Here is a 17,427-nt window from a genome sequence, read left to right as displayed (position 1 = left end):
TTGTGTGACGGTTTATCTAAAATTAACCATTGTGACATCATGGTGATAATATTCTTTTATTACTTGTGATGTTGACAAATAGGCTAATAGCCTAATCTCGATACATTGAAATTCAGCCATACATAAATGATACACCTCAGCATGAGCCCCTGGGGTAGGAAATACATTGTTGAAGTTCTTTAAACTGATGAAAACAGTGTTCCATTTGAAGAAGACTTCGAAAGTTGCAACAATTGCAAGCATGCAAAACCCTGCTGTCGTAATCGCAAAAATTGATTCTACAAAACAAAACAATACACCATAAAAAAATTTGTGCCACAGGGTATATTCTACATAACATTAAAAATTCTTATTTCCATATAATTGAATTCTTATTGTAGTATTCTTTTTTTGAGGTGATATTATCTATTTCCTTATTTAAAAAAAGGAAGTTATTTTGGTGCTCAGTTTTCAAGTGGATCCTTGCTATACTTGGAAAGTGAAACAAGTGGATATTGTTTACTTTACACTCCTTTGATATAATCTATATATAAGGAAGTTTATTTTAAAGCCCTTTGGAAGCACTATGATAGTGGGATTTGTCACTGCTTTACCTTCACAAAGTAGCAGCAGTTATCTAAATAATTGGAACAAAAACACTAGTTCATCATCTACATCATCTTTTTTAAATTCTTGATTAGCTTTAAAGCGTGTTTTTCGAAGATAACTCATGAATTTCCATTTCCCCCCCCACACACACACGAGAGGGGACGTACGTTTTGTGAACAAATGCCTGACTTAATTTATGTTGAAGGGAAACTCCACTCTTACAACAAATTGATACTTCATTCTTGCAAATAATTATTAGATTCCAAATTTTGTTTTATAGAGATAAAACATGGATATAACATTTAAGTGTCAAAAAAATCTATCACGATTTCAAGGGCTATTGTCTAACACACAAGATTTTCTGTGTCATATGCTTCCTGATAATAGCTGTAACCAACTGATGTTACAAAATCAAAAATGGCAGCACCCGGGATATTTAACAGTGAAAAAAAAAACAATGATCCCCAATATTTTGTGCATTTTAATTGCTGTTCCCATGTTTAACTACATTTTGTAAACTTGTACTTAGGGTCAATTTGGTGTAGGAGTGGAGGCTTCCTTTATATAAATAATGAGTAATAATATTAACATTACAATGGCATATCTAAATTAATTAGCTATTTCTAATACACAAGCTGGCATATGGAAAAGGTGTCCTTTTCAAACATCTTGTCAACATACTATTTTAAGCACAATAATTATTATAAACTATGAATGTAAGTGTCACTGTCACAAGGCTGTATTCTAGCAGTGCTGAGTGCATCCTGGCCTAATGTTTACCCTTGGGCAAAAACAATCTGATTTGAATAATTGTTTGGTTGACACCCCAGATTTTTAAGGTAAGGGCCTTGGGCTCCCTAGAATAATTTGTATTAGAGCACAGCCTTGGAATCTTAAAGTGTGAGTCATAAAGTGCAGCAGGAAATAAAAAAAGGTATTGACATTTTTTAAGCACACGAAAAAAACAAAATGATCTAGAAATGGGAAGTGTGCATTGTTTTCAAATGCACTTTTATTTTTCCGGACCTAGCTTAACCAGAGATTCTCTAACTACTTAAAACTTTTTCTGGGAAACATATTTCAGAATTGTAATTTACAATAAATTATTGTCAGAAGTCCATCTCCTGTTTGTGATTTGTAGTGTTGATTGAGGTTTTGGTTCAGTAGACACTAAAAGTTCATTTGTTGCACTAAAAGTTCTTATAGAAAGGTCATTTCAATTACTTGCCAGGAATACCCTGGTATTTTACGTGTTGTGTTCTGTGAAGTGGGTTCATTTCTTTCCACATCCTTGGCACACCCACTTCTCGTCCTCTTTTGGCACTGATTTCAGATTTGCACATTCCCTGTGTGATGAAAGGAATAACCATGTTAAGCGGCTGGCAGGATTCTTGTTCAGCCCTAAAGGTATCCCTTATAGCTGTTATAATAATTAATTTCTCATTTGTTGTGTTTTGATTTATCACATCTTTCATAAACCTCTCAGTTTTAGAATTTAAGCAATGGTATTACATGTATAGAGAAGTTTTTTTGCTGATCACAGAGGACTGGGGTTTATAAGGTTCACAAATTAAAAACCATTTTAAGTACCCAATTAGTTGTTTTTCAAATTGAACTAGAGGTTTGGCCCCATGCATATAAGCATCTATCTATTGACTTTTATAAGTAGCATCCCATATTTCTCAACTCTACATGCATGTACTTACTTGTGGTACCATTGTGAACATGTGTCACACATTATCCACATTCTAGACCAAGTCTTCTTCTTATAAGGACTGGTTTGGTGGCATTTTGCACAAAGGTCTTCATTTTGCTTAGGACTCTTTGCTGTACATAGAAAGGTGAACAATAGTACTTGACTTAGATTACATTGCATTTATAAAATTGAATCACATGAGCATCATACATATTTTTTTTATCTAATTCCTTCTTGTCATAATCCTGTAGTTATTCATAATCAGGAAATTCAGAATAGAACTGGTTTGAAACCATGCAATGTTAACTGCACATTTGGAGGATGTAGACATGGGAAATTTTTCTTTATCTTTCTGAACTCAGATGTGATAACAATGAAAATTCACCTCCAGGAAAAATTTCCTACAGTTGACAAACACTGTTTCAAATTAATAATTATAGTTCTTAAATGACCCATGACAAGTTGCTGTTGTTTATTACTTAAGGTACTGATCAGGTCATGCTTTCTGCATTGATCTGTTATATTATATTTCATCCTTTAAGTCACTTAAACATTACCCCTTCCTTTCATAACTAAGGATAATGTTTATGTTGTCATATTTTAATAATTTATAATTTACCATGTCGAGGTAGAACGCCTGAATGGTCCCTGCAGGAAATAATCTTTTCTGAGTACCTTAAAGTGAATGGGAAAACACATTGCTATATTAATAATAGTTATATTTTCTATACATGTCATGTTGTATTCTTTTTTTGTTTTTCTATATTATAGCAAGCTGTAAAGACTAACCTGCTGAGTCAGTTGTTGCATTGACATTTCCTGGTGTTTGCAGATGCACTTGGTTATCCTGTGAACATGTCGAGGTAGATGCATGGCTTGGGCCACTGACAGCCTGCTTCTCATGTAGCTGTTTTGCCACTTTAAAGCCCTAAAGATTTGAAGAAATCTAAGGTATTACTAAAGCTGCTGATTTCTAGAGCATTTAACTCCCTTAAAGGGTATCAAATAACATGCAAAGCCTAATTCAAGTCTGTCCCATTGGGTCTTATGCACAATATAGCCTCCATGATAGTTTTCATACTGTCAAGCAAATTAGCCATGCAGTCTACCAGGGGTGTATACAAAACCTGGGCTGGGCCATGGCCCGGGCCAATTAACCGTCTACCAGGGGGCAAACACTGTTAAAGAGGACAAACTGTGGAAAATCAGTTTGTCATAACATTTAAGTAAATTTTCCAAAACTACATTTGAACATCACACACTTAACAAACTCTCTAAACTTAAAATTTCACTATTTTGAAACTGTTTGCAATGGTTTGGTTTGTTTAAAACCTGTGTTAGCTGATCATTTTCACAAAAAGTGTTAAAGTAAATTGTTCAAGTGTTAATGTGTGCTAACTAATAGACATATCATAGGACACAAACTGTGCTATAATGTTATTCTACAGAGTAACATTTGGGGAAGCTGAAGACATTTGGGGCAGAACAGCTATATGGATTGGCAGAAAAGCTATATGGACAGCTATAAAGAAATATTTTGTCAGAAAAACAAACTACGATAGTGGTAAGTCTTACCTGCTTAAAAACACTCCTGCTTCTTGGGCTGAAATTGTTGAACACTTTTTTGCTTTCTGGAGTCAAGTTCTGTGGAGTTTTATGTTGAATAAATTGTATTAACAGTCATAATATCAGATGTTAATTATTCTCAGATGCAGTCGATTTAAATAATAAGGCTTGGTGTGTTAAGAGTACGGGATTGAGTCCTGAAATTAAAAGATCAAGCCGCAATTATTGGCCTTTTAAAAAAGTTTTTTCAGTTTCTCCTTCTATCTATTTGAACTTATCTGTAACTTAAACCAACAGTACTACTACAGAAGTAAGGAGGAGGTAGTAAATGCTAAATCATACAAACATTATGATTGAAATCCACAAAATGGATGTACCTTTTTGTCGCAATATTGAATTGTGTGTTAATGCTTTTTAGACCTCTATGTCCTCTTTTGTAACCTTAAAACTACTCAGCAGTTGGAAATTAAAAGAGGAAGTGTAGGTCTTTAAAGTGATGAAGACCATTTCCCTTGATTTTGAATACAATGAACCTATAGAATTCCTAACTGTGGATTTTATATAAGTACCAGGATGGTAAATTTTGCTTTTTACAAATATTGTTTGATTGATGATTTGCGCTGAAATAGTATTAACATCTGTATTTTGGCTTGCAAATGCTTACAAAGAACCAATACTTTTAAAACTAGTCATCAAGCGATTCTGTAAACAAATACAATTATTAGAATAAATATTAGGTTGGAAGAACTTTTCCTCTTTGTTAATTCACAGCTGTGATAAGCCTTGGCAGCAACTACACATTAATACAGGGCCACTTTGGTTCACTCCTCATTTTCATGTGTCTAGGGTCTTTTGTTGAATGAAGCATATAACAATGGCATGTATTGTTATTCAATAGTTTGTAAATAAGTGCGCCTGTATACTGTAGTCTAACTGTGATCGGTTAGCCAAAATTGAACTTGTAGTTGTTGCCTTTTTGATCTATGCGAAACACACAAAAAGGGATCAACATCACATCGGCTTCTCTGTGGGTTCAACCAGGAAGATATGTGGGACATTGTTTCACCATAAAAGGTTTAGGGATTTGGGGAATTCACTTTACCTTTTTAAGGATGTCAGGGAGGGATTTTCTGTCGAGAGATTACCACCCACCCCCCTGGAGAAATTCCAATTAAGTATGCTTGCCTAAATTAATTTAAATCCCCCTGGTTAACCTGTGATCGACCCCACGGGGCAACCAATGACATGTGCATTACTAATTCTATACTCAAGGTAGTGAAAAAACTGTTGGCATTAATTTTCTAATAAGTCTTATTATTGGGCCTTCCTTTCCATTAACTATTAGCTTTGCTTACTGTGGCAAAATTGTTCCTCTCTTCTGTTGTCTCTGGTCGAGGTTGCTCTCGATAGTCTAAATAAAAAAAAAATTTCTTAAACAATTTAACCTACCCGAAAAAAAAAAAATTATAATCCGAGAGGGTTTTCTGGTTTTATCAAATTCAATATTAACAAGTATGTATATGTGAATAATTATTGCAGTTTAATGCAGTAGTGAAAATAATGAGAGTATAGTAGCGCTAGCTAGTAGTAATGCACATAAACAATTACCCTCGCAATATTTAAGAAGATAAAGGTCCATACTGTTAAGCTTCCACTGAAATTCATCTAGCTTGCCTGGCTTCATTTGTTCTTCAGGGGCAGCACCTTCTGTACTACAACTGGCCTGCTCTTCTCTCAAGGCCAGGCTAGATCCGCATCGCTCTGTTAAATTATTAACAACGTTATCATTTTCAAAATCAAGTGTATAATACCTAGTATGCTTCTGATCTAGATAAATTATTTTATTTCTAAGCAATTTCACTTAATATAGGTATGCAATGGTTACTGTATAGGTGACATTCTTTTTGTCTTATTATCTTATTATCCTACCTTGAAGTTTGCTCAAAACATCGGCATTTAACAAGGAGATGGGCACTTTCCATCCCCTGTAAGACTTGCACTTTTTGTTTCTTTTTTTGAGGTCATCAAGGGTGCATGACTTGCTGTCTGCAAATGACAGTGATATGCTTTTTGTGCAATCTGTTGCCTCCCTCAACCAGTTGCTGACCTCCTACAGTGTAAAACCAAATTTTCATTTCAATACTTGGTGTAAATAATATTATTTTGTCGTTTTCATTGGTTATGATAGACTATTGTAAAAAATTTAACAGTTAAATGCATGTCATTTTACCATTTTTAATACATATGATCTCAATATTAAAACTTGTCATTTTGAAAATATATTGCTGACAAACAAGTTAGTTGATGTATTGAAGATTCATTTAATACCATTCTTCATATTGCGCTTGTTTTTCTATCGGGGTAACAGCATAAGTTACGTCAAGATCAAGAATTCACTGTATTTAGCTATATGCATCACTGAGTTGGTTCAGGGTGCTTTTGATTAATACAAAACAGAACTTTTTTTAGACCAACTTAAATTTAAGTCAGCTCTGTCATGCTGCCCCCTTATTATTTTGGCTCTTAATTCACACTCTATAAATTATTGATAATTATCAGAGAGCCCGCCATTTGGAAATTATTAAAGAACCACTTTTTACCTTCACAGAGACCTGTGCGAATCCCTCCAGTGCAGAGGCTTTAATGCCAATTGACATCACAAATTTTTCTTTCACCGGAACTTTGACAGTGGCATTCAACCAAGTAAGAACCTGCAAATGTGAAAAGTATACAACTTATTAATGGTATATTTTAACCAGGTTATATTTCAATATGCTTATGTAAAAAATTAATTAACACAAATCACTTTTTTTTTTGCTTTCATTGGATTAGGATGACCTTGTTCTGAGTTTGCTGTACTGATTTCTGGAGCTAAAATGCTCTAATTATGTTAGTTAATTCCCTATTACCTAGTGATTCTAAATAACCTGGTAATTTTGTCTTGTTCTGACCTTCTGCATTGTTAAAATGTTGACTTTGCTTACATTTGATTCATCAGTCTCCAGTTTGGAAAGAATACTTCTCTGCAGCCTAGTTAGCGTATCCTCTTTTTGAACCATTTGATTCTGATTAAGAACTTCAGCAACCACTTTGCAGGTTTCTGGATTGATACCAGCTGATGCATGGAGCTAATGATTGATGACAAAAGTTACATTTTAAATACAAAATTATTATAATGAAGTGTGATTATTACCCTATATAACTAATACTTTGCACTACATTAACATTTATTTAATAAATTAACAAGCATTTTCATTGATGTGCAGCAGACTTGACAAACTATTTTTTAGCATCCAGTTTGATCATATACCTCGTGTAATTTTCTTTTTGTGAATGTTATAAACATAACAGCCTGTGTATATAGTGGGCCGATCTAGTTCAAAACAATGGTAAGGCTGGAAAACTTGGCAAGGTTTGAATCATTTTTACACAGGCACATTGTGCCTTGATAGTTAAGGCATACATGTTGGTTATTTTTGAGTTAATATCTTTTTGTTTGAATAAAATTTCCTAGATCCCACTTGCCATAAATTCATCCTGAATTATATTCGAGATGTAATATATTTATGAACTTACAATAACATGGGTTGCTATAACTGCAGCAAATCCTTTTCCACCTTGGCTGCATCTTAATGAATAGTAGGTACATCTAGGACTGACTTGATGTCAGCAAAAATGTCTGGCATTAATTGCTGCCAAGCACATTTCATTTGGATAGCCCAAGCCAGAAGAAAACCCTAGAAAGGCAGAAATAGAAAAGAATTAACATTCATTTCACACTAAAAAATAATTCAAAATTTAAGACGATTGTTCTTTGAGTCAATATATTCATGAGAATTTTAGCAAATTGTTGAGTAATTATTATATTATATGCAATTGTCATGTTTAGTGTATTACTTCGTTTTGGGCAGCAATCGCCCTGACTCCAGCATCAAGATCTTGCTCTGCTTCTGCTGAGAAAGGAGCCTTCCTGTATTGAAAAACTAGCACACGACCCTCAGCTCTGTAAAAGTAAATAACAGTGCATACCCTTGTGAGATGACTTTAAGAATTCCTAGGAATTCCTAGGAATTTCCTAAGAATTCCTAGGAATCTAAGGTGTGAATTTTCACGGTAATTCGGACTCGGAATTCCTAGGAATTCCAAGGAATTCCAAGTTTACATAGAGCTGACTTGGAATTCCTAGGAATTCCTAGGAATACCAACTGAAATATACTCACCTTGAAAATTCCTTAAAATTCCCAAAAATTCCTAGGAATTTCTGAGAATAACTTGGAATTTGTAGGATTTTTTGAGAATAGGTTGGAGTTTTTGGGAAAATCTGAGAAAAACTGGGAATTTTGTATCATTTGTAGGCCAGACAAAATTTTGATGATAAATGCCTAGCATTAAAATAACAAATAAAGTCACTGATATCACATCAAACAGGTTTTAAATGAATGGTTTATTACATTGGCTCTCATGAATTTAAACATAAGAATAATCATCCTGTTTCTTTTTCATTACATCAAGAATCAAAAGTAAAACTGAAAACACATATGAAGGTCAAACTTTTACATGTTTGATAAAAAGAGAACTTTTTCAGATAATTTACTTTTTTAGTTTACAAATCCAACAATTTTCCATACACAAAATTTAACCTTAAATTATTGTTATTGTGTGGAACATATCTGGATTTTCAGGATTGTAAGGAATCAATGATAAGAACAAAACTGAGACATTCCTTAAAATTAAAAAAAGGCTGAGTTTGGGCAAACTTAGCTGCTGTTCAGTTATTTCTGTTGATTCTGCAGCTAGCCTCTTCATCTTCATCTTTGTTGTATGACACCTAAAACAAAATTTAAAAAAATACATTACACTGCGATATATATGAGGTACTGTAAGACTAAGATCCAAATATCTATGTGCTCACAGTTTAATACATGCAGCTAATTAAGGCCTGACTGTAAGCTGGTTGAAATGTTAAAAGAGAAGACTTGATAATTGTGAAGGTGCTTGTACACTATTGAAAAATATGTTACATAAATCTTGAGCTTACAGTAGACTAAATCAAGGTTTTCCTTCTTCTATAAGTGTATCAACAACTCTCGAATGGGAGGATATATATCACGGTTTTTAGCCAAATTTAGACATAAGAAATATTAAAAAAGACACTTAAAACATTAAAGGAACATTGAAATAATAAAGTAAACGCAAAAGAATATACGGATGGACAAAATTGAAGATCAACACGGATTGCCATACAGTCAGGCTGAAACACACAGGAGACATATCAAACTCATGCAGACTGTGGCTGCCTCGTTGGAGTTTTTGTCAAGAACTTTGACTAGGATCAGCGAGAACTGCTATATTTGTTTCGTTTGAACAAGTGTGGCGAGAGAAACGACTTGTTATTCGCAAATCAAATTGTTTAGGCATGCCCTCTGGGCAACCTAAATTGTTTCAACCTTGCTTTAGCCAGCATTCATTTCATGCCATGACTGAGTGACCCACTCGTGTATGATTCGTGATGACAAAGTTCATTCAAAAGCTTTTGTCTAAATAAAAGAAGTTACTTTGTATAATATAGGGTTACTTGAATTTGATTACTCACCAAATAATTTTGTATACAGCTAATCTGCCCTTTGAATTTTTCCCTGTTGAAACATCCACAGTAAGACTTTCTTTTAGCTCCAAATCTTCGCCAAGAATAACATGTTTCTCATTAATGACACTCACGCTGTTTTCTTCTAGTCACAGGACCGCAGAAAAAAACATTTTGATATAATTTTGGAAGTGAAATCTACTAATACGCACGAGCGATCAACCGTTAACGCTGAATTCAAAGATGGGCGCCAAAAGAGAATGACTAACGCGATCTTTGTCACGCTCAGTCACGAGGATAGTCACGTGAAAATTCGCGTGCTGTGATTGGTTCAGTTGATCAGTTGAGGAGAGAATGGAAACTTGAGAAGAAGGAGAGAGAGACTGGCAACAAGGTTGCCAGACCAGTCGCTTTCGATAGTAACTCTGCTTCCCTTTCCACGCTGTGTTGGTGGTCTTTTGAAAGATGGGTCTTGCTTCAAAAGGAAAAAACTACACAAACTTTTTACGAAGAAATCGAGGAAACTGGAACGTACTTTAACTAGTTGATCTGTTCCCGACGGTTGTCAAGATAACAAAGGATCGTGAGGCACTTAAATCAAGTTCACTGCAAAGGTATGGAATCCAATTTTATAGGGATTTTCTGTTATGATAAGCTATAATTCTAAATAAATCAAACTAAGCAATGCATTGTGTGCTCTTTGAAAACCCCAAAAGCCGAAATTCACCTAAACGGTTTCAGATCGACCTGAGAAAACGAGATAAATTCTGCAACATAAGCTTAAGCTTGTTGTAAGTCCACCAAATCTATTTTGAGAGCCCACGTGTTTCAACACCCAGTCAGCACGATGCAGCAAGTAGAAATTTGCAATGCTTATCATTTTTCCTTTGAATTATTTATAAGGATTAACATTATATGAGATCTATAGTCTTTTCAATACATCAAGATGTAGGTTTTTTTTATTTGTCATTTATTTATGTCAGTTATTTATTTGTTTCCCACTGACTCATAATCTTTTTATTCTTTTGATTTTGTTGTGTCATAAATTAAAGTGACCGCGAGGACAAGGAAATACAAGAAACATATTGATGATCCCACTATACCCATACCAAAATCTACAAGATTTGACCAGTTGATGTCATCTCCCTCTCTTGCATTACTTTTTCCTGGAGATCATTTCCAGCACCACGAACAGAATACCTCAGAGTTTTCGGCTCGCCTGAGTGAGATGGCTGTTGACAGAAATGTTGTGGATGACTTTGATGGACTATGGAGTCAACCTTTATGCAAGAATTGAAGCTTCACAGAAGCATTTGATGAAATTGAGTTGCCTATACACTGTACCTGAAAAGACCACAGAAATACCAATTGATGTAATACACACAACAACTCAGATTTGTCCACAGACAGTGATTCAGATAATGATGTTGAAGTTTCTAGTTCTGACTCCTCTGAAGAAATTGAGAACTCTGACACTGACGGCCATTCACTGGACTCCCCTGATGAAAGTGAAACTAATTGTTCACAAGAAAAGAACATTTTCTGCCAAAGAATATGCCTGTATGGCTATTCTGGCCGTAATTTAAAGACATTGTATGACAATGAGAGGCTGCTAAAGATATCCTTGTTTTAATGAAACTACGGGTAATTTGTCCAGAGAATGTCACAGTACAGTTTTGCAAATTTACAGCAAGTGTGTGGAAACTGTGAGCTTTTCATTTCTGACATCTGTTAGAGATGCCTTCCTCTTTTTCCTAAAGTCATAAAGGATCAAGTCAAAAATTGTTCAACAGTGGGCTGTGATGGGTATGTGTGTGAATCTACAATTATATTAAATATATACATGCATATATATACTTTTGGTTTTATTGAAATTGTAAGTAATATATATACATTTATGCTGACAGGAATCTTTTGCCTAATCTATTTATCAGATCTGAGAGCATCCATTTTTCTATCAGTTAAACTCTGGGTGTTTGATTTAAGGGTCCATACGGGCACATATACACTAACAAATCAGGTTGGATCTAAGAAGCAATGTTATGAGTGCTATAGTTTTATGTTGAGTTGTCAGACTTAAACTGGAATTAATGTAGTAACATTTGTTTGGAAATAATTACCTTGGAGCTTAACAACAATAACAAGGTATGGAACTCCAGGGAAATGATCCTGTTGATTTTTACTAATTCACAGAAACTGATTCATGCACTGGGTTCATCTTTAATTTTGACATTTTGGGAAATTTATAGAAATTTCAAACACAATATTTCATGTGTTTTAGCTGTTCCCAAAAATTCCCAGTCATACTTTTCACTATTCCCAAATATTCCCAGAAATTCCAAGGTCTTGGATTAAGCATAATTTGCATGGCTTGGAATAACTTGGAATTCCTAGGAATTCCCAATAATTCCCAGTCATACTTCCACTATTCCCAAATATTCCCAGAAATTCCAAGGTCTTGGATAAAGCATAATTTGCATGTCTTGGAATAACTTGGAATTCCTAAGAATTCCTAGGAATTCCTAGGAATTCCCAGACTACTGGGAATTTATTTCGCAGGGGTACTAACCTTTAGTGATGAGTAAGAGTGATATTCACTACCCTGTCAGCACAAACATTATTAATAAAAGCATATCCCAAGATAACTTTTAAACTGGTGTACATTGATAGTATATTTAGGTGACATGGTCAATATGTTTAATTTGTAAAATAATGAATCACATATATGTCACACATATTTAACATATATGTTCATGAACTCCGGTGTCTCCTAACCCATAACACTTATTAACAATCATAATGAGTACATTCAGAAAGTTTTTTAATTTCATAAATGTAATTAAATATGTAATTCAGTCTTTGGACTGCAAGGTGGTTTCATAATAATCGATTTATGTTTCTATCTATCAGACCGGGTTGAAACCCTGGAATTGTACCCTTTATGAACAACAGCATGCTATACACTGTGTGCAGGTCATTTTACCTTTGAGTAACTGTACTGTTGGAGGTTAGAAGCAGGCTACCCCCAGGTGTTGTCATGCCTGCATTCCTGGACCCCATTGTCAGGCCACTCTGCACCTGGAGCAGTAGTTCGGCCAGATTTGTGGAAATGATGGGGTCATCTATCATGACCATCAAGTTAGTTTTTGAGAGCGTATCCTTGATCACCGGACTGTAGGAAAAAAATGAAATAAATTAGTTCATTGTTAATCCTAGAACAATACCTATTAGGTATATATTCCAATATTTGAGTTCGCACATTGGGCGATACTCTGTTTAACACTTCATTCATTCGTGACATTATATTTCATGTAAAACATGATCACATAATGCATTGTTCCACTGACAAGAAAATTTTCATATACCCACACTAAGACATTTTATAATTAATAAGTCAACTTGTACTATTTAACTTACACTGATGCCCCTGTGACATTGATTTTGATCCCCACCCGCTAGCATGGTTGGATGTTTCCGGGTGGCAACACCTTGACCTTTAGCCAAGAAGTCCAGAGTTAAAGATTTTCTGACATTTCTTTCATCGATTGATGAATGAAGGAGGCCAATGGAACTTTCATCTGGGAAAATTTACCAACATCAAAGAACTTAATTTATGATATTGCAATTAATGTTGAACTGGCACAAATGTCAAAATAGAATGAGATCCGTACATTATGATTTTATCCCTTTACTGTCCAACAGTGCCACATGTGGCACAAATTATCATTTTATGTAACTCAATGTTCAATCAAATTTTATGAAATTTTCACATTGAAGGCATAAAATCATGCCCCCTTCAACCTAAGACTTGATTCACCATCCCTGCAAATTTTTATTCTTTTACAGTTTTGGATGGTCAAGGTAATACATGACAACAACCAATGCTCTTAGAGCTGCATTTTAAGATTAAGTTTAGGGGTATACCCCATGTATACAAGGCAACAAAAAATTTAAGTGTTTTTATTTTTCATTTTGAACTTATGGCCGTCTTTTCATGATCGCTGACCTCCCCTGCACCCTTTTCACTAGAAAATACCATTCAAAGAAATTTAGCATTTGCCTAGGATGGTTAAAGGGATTAATAAGAAAATTTTCAGAGTTAATCAACCTGAACATATTCATGCTCCCTTAGGGTTATTCATGGTTTGACTCTCCCCACCCCCTGGCTCACACATACAGACACACCACACCTCCCACTGGAAATTCCACCTTTAGAACAAATTCTAAGAGACCCTGCTCTCCCTTATTTTTTTTCCATTTATTGCACTCTGTCCAGAGAGCATGAATATTTTTTACGACACATTGGTTTACTTACTCCAAGACTCCTCATCATTTATCCTTAACAACCTGGGGAGCAGGAAAGCTGTGGCCAGTTTTAAAGATATGTGGTTTACGCCAAAGACAGAAGAGGCCTCAATAAATCTGCCAGGAGGATTAAATTAAAAACTTGTGTCAATCCCTAAACAGGACTTTTCAGTGGTAAATACAAATTTATAAGGATATCAAATGAATGAGAATATTTCATTATACTCAAGATGCCACTGTACAATAATAATTGTCACATTACCAATTAAAGCTTGAACTGAAATGTACCGGTATATCCAAACTCAAGAAATAATTTGCAATTACAGTTTCTTTAAAGACTTGTCAAGTTATTGTTATAATAAAACTGGTATGCTGTGGAGAATTATACCTCAGACTACAGTGTAGGTCATTAAGCAAATTGTATTCCTGTTCATCTTTGGGAAATACATTACATTTAAATGACTGCGTCATTTAAAGTTCTGAACACATCATCGATATATTTTGTTGGTGCGAAAAGTTCCACTACACTGTATATTTTCATATTATTTACCAGTAATTACCTTTTACAAACATTACGGCAATGCATATTGTCCTCAAGCAGGGAACGGTTGACGATGACTTCATATGGGTACAATAGGTCATTTGGAAAGAGAAAGCGCTGATTCTCCTTAGGCAATATCATGCCATTACATACATGAATCTAACACAAACAAAAATGAAATTGACAGCAAAAAATTATTTTTCTTAAATTAGTTGCAGTAAATGACAATTATTAATTCTAGATCCTTTTTTTTATTGTGTGCTACATATGCATTATTGACCAATCTTGTTCTGTCATCAGAGGGTGTTGGTATGGAACAAGGTATCATTTAAGGGAAAGTGTTCATGCCATCGCTAGTGGTCTGAAGATTGGAGTCTCTGGTTCATAGTCATAGGATAGCTGAATAGGAGAGGATAGGGCAGAAAAATTAAAGTCAACATGGTCTATTAATTGGACAAGAATTCCTGGGCACATGTACACTCACTCCCAATACCAAAAGTACCTGCCCCAGGAATAGTAACATTAGTAACTAAACAGAAGGTCTTTAGAGTTGTTTCAGAAAATATTCAAACTCATAAGACATAGGGTTTATTGGCTTGAACCACCCCTCCAATCTAGAAATTCCACTTCAACATCATACCTTACTTTAACAAATTTTGGACTTCAAGGCACCTAGTCAGAACTTCAACTGTCTCCTCCCCCTAACACATTGGTTAGGAGGGGGGGCTGGAGAGTTTCTCCTGTGTCCCTCATGGGTTAGGGAGAGGCGATGGCTGAAATTCAGATAACAACTGCACCCATTCTGTGGAATTTCCACCCAGCCTCCATGGTGATCAGAGGGTATGGATATTTTTTGGAACTACACATTGCAAATTGTATACTGATTACACATACCTCACTAGAAAGACACCAGTAATCATTTTTGGACTTCTGCAAACCGATGCACTCTGCAGCAAAGTATTGCCTTGGCACACCCTCATTGTACTCTTCTTTTAAGAAGAGATAGTAGTTTTCAAGTAAAGCACCCTCATTAATGTTGAATGTGCCTCCTCCAAAACTCTTCCTAGTCTTCTCCAGGAACTTCACCTTGGAGTCAAACGCACTGGCTGGAATAACAATCCTCCTATTACGTATTTCCAAAAACAACAAAAGAAAGGACATTGAAAGGGAATTCATGTAAGAAAATATTAAGTTCAGTAATGCCCCACAGATATGGAACCTCAATAGGTATTGCAAAGGTAAGCTTGGGTACAAAGAAATTGTGAGGCCTGTGAATGTTTCTCTAAAATAGATCAAATATAAAAAAAGGAGGTGACCCAAAACCTACATGGGTAGTGATGTTAACCATTTTTATTTCCTTATTTATTGATTGATTGATTTATTTATTTATCTATTTATTCATTTATTTATTTTACTTGATATAGTAAGCCCTTTATATGCATATCGGTGTTATTAGAACTCACAAATGCACAATCTGATTCAGCAGCCTACAAACAATATGTACATGTTACATTACTGCAATTGGTTCAATATTTTTTGAGTGATGCCATGTACATGGTACCGGGCACACCCCAGGGAATTTCCCACCCACGCTCACACCAAAATAGACAATTCCCAACCCCTGGCACTCCTCGTGGATCATGACAATTATACCATTTTGTGTCCTAGAGACCTAACAATATTGCTTTCTGTACAATAGCAAGTCCAGACGTTTTGTCGAAACCATAAAGGCTTTTAGGATTTTAAGTTTATCTGAATCAAATGAATGCTCTTAGTAGAGCATTAAAATTTCTGGCTTTTAACACTTTAAATCAGCGGACAAGTTCTTGCAACCAGATATTGAACAAAATATTCCATTCCATGGACAAACAGGCGCCATCGTGTGAGTTATTTTCCATTTGCCCGAGCCCCGACTCCCGGGACTGAGGGGCTGGACCCGTCCCGGGGTTGCCGGGAGGGAAGGGGAGAGGGGAGGGGGTTACAGGTAAAATTTAACCATGCATAAACGAGAATACGAATACGTGATTGTCTTGTGTGTGTGTGAGAATCCTCACTACTTTTATCGTCCAAGTCCGCTTAATTCTACATGTCAGCCTCACCGTTCAACGTGCCTTCCAAGCACGCGAGTGCCAAATGCACAGACCCAGAAACCACCTTCCGTTATCTCTCCTAGGATTTTCAGAGAGAAATCGCCAAATAAATTCCACTCTTTCTTTCGGCGGAAAAACGTTGACCCTTCCATGATACAAAAAGGTGGATTATCGTCGACCTCTTCCTGTAAAGCAACACAAAAAGCTGAACTTGGTAAGCAGAAAAATCGATTGACTAATGCGCATGTCATTACCTTCGCCGTGGGGCTAACCTCCTAGCCAACCAGGGAGATTGGTCAGATTCTTTGACTGAGGGTAGGGGAAATCTTGACATTGTTCTACTTAGGGTAATTCACAAGTTTGTAAAGGATATCAGTTGGCTTTTCTACTGAGAGACACCTCAGCCAGGGGACTTTGTCTTGTACGATTCCCTAACCCCCTAGGGAATTCCTAAAGGTGGTTGACTGATTTTACAACCCCTCTGGTTAGACCAGGGATTGACCCTATGGGGAAGCCAATAACATATGCATAATTAACAGCGTAAAGAATAAAGTAACATGAACTAGACTTCTGCTTTTTGAAAAATTTAATTATGTAATGATATTATGGCAGTCCCATGTAGACTATTTCTCTTTTCTTATAAGAACGTGTAATTTTGCAGTTGAGGCTCGACGTTTTTATTTCTTTTAGCTATATGGAAGAACGTTCTTGAGACGTCCTTAACCATGGTATAGAATTTCAATAATCAATGCGGACGTGACCAGGAAACCTCCATTGTTTGCTATGATGAGGTATCAAGTGGCTTACTCTGGTACATTTATTTTTTTAACTTCAGTTATACTACTATGACTACTACTAAAATTAAGTGTACTCCCATCCCCAACTCAATGCCTCATCCCTTAAACTAAAACGTCACTCAACAATTGGTTCATGTGTCAGCGTGCGTTCATCGAGATACGAAGCACGCGGGAAGTTTGGAGGGCACGAAAGATCCGTAAGAGTTGCTTGAGGCGTAGTCAAGAGCAACTCTAGCTTCTTAAGTGCTCCCCAAACTTCC

The 17,427-nt window shown here is 35.6% G+C and overlaps 1 pseudogene across 1 annotated transcript; it reads right to left on the bottom strand.

The window, feature by feature from the left end:
- Positions 1 to 40: 40 nt before the first annotated feature.
- On the bottom strand, positions 41 to 16,863 carry LOC110043042 (uncharacterized; annotated as a pseudogene). Its single transcript, XR_016208468.1, has 18 exons — positions 16,380 to 16,863; positions 15,175 to 15,400; positions 14,300 to 14,439; positions 13,750 to 13,856; positions 12,850 to 13,012; positions 12,418 to 12,606; positions 7,748 to 7,853; positions 7,427 to 7,587; positions 6,835 to 6,978; positions 6,451 to 6,561; positions 5,780 to 5,960; positions 5,459 to 5,611; positions 5,206 to 5,261; positions 3,860 to 3,928; positions 3,078 to 3,212; positions 2,904 to 2,985; positions 2,295 to 2,415; positions 41 to 1,934 (listed from the first exon to the last, which is right to left on the bottom strand). The product of XR_016208468.1 is annotated as an uncharacterized LOC110043042 (transcript).
- Between the last annotated feature and the right edge of the window lie 564 nt (positions 16,864 to 17,427).

The sequence above is a fragment of the Orbicella faveolata genome, unplaced genomic scaffold, assembly GCF_042242905.1.
Source record: "Orbicella faveolata isolate gen_17 unplaced genomic scaffold, um_ofav_v1 contig_25, whole genome shotgun sequence".
Classification (NCBI taxonomy): Eukaryota; Metazoa; Cnidaria; class Anthozoa; order Scleractinia; family Merulinidae; genus Orbicella; species Orbicella faveolata.
The sequence above is the reverse complement of the archived record's forward strand: the minus strand, read 5'-3'. Positions and strand labels throughout refer to the sequence as shown.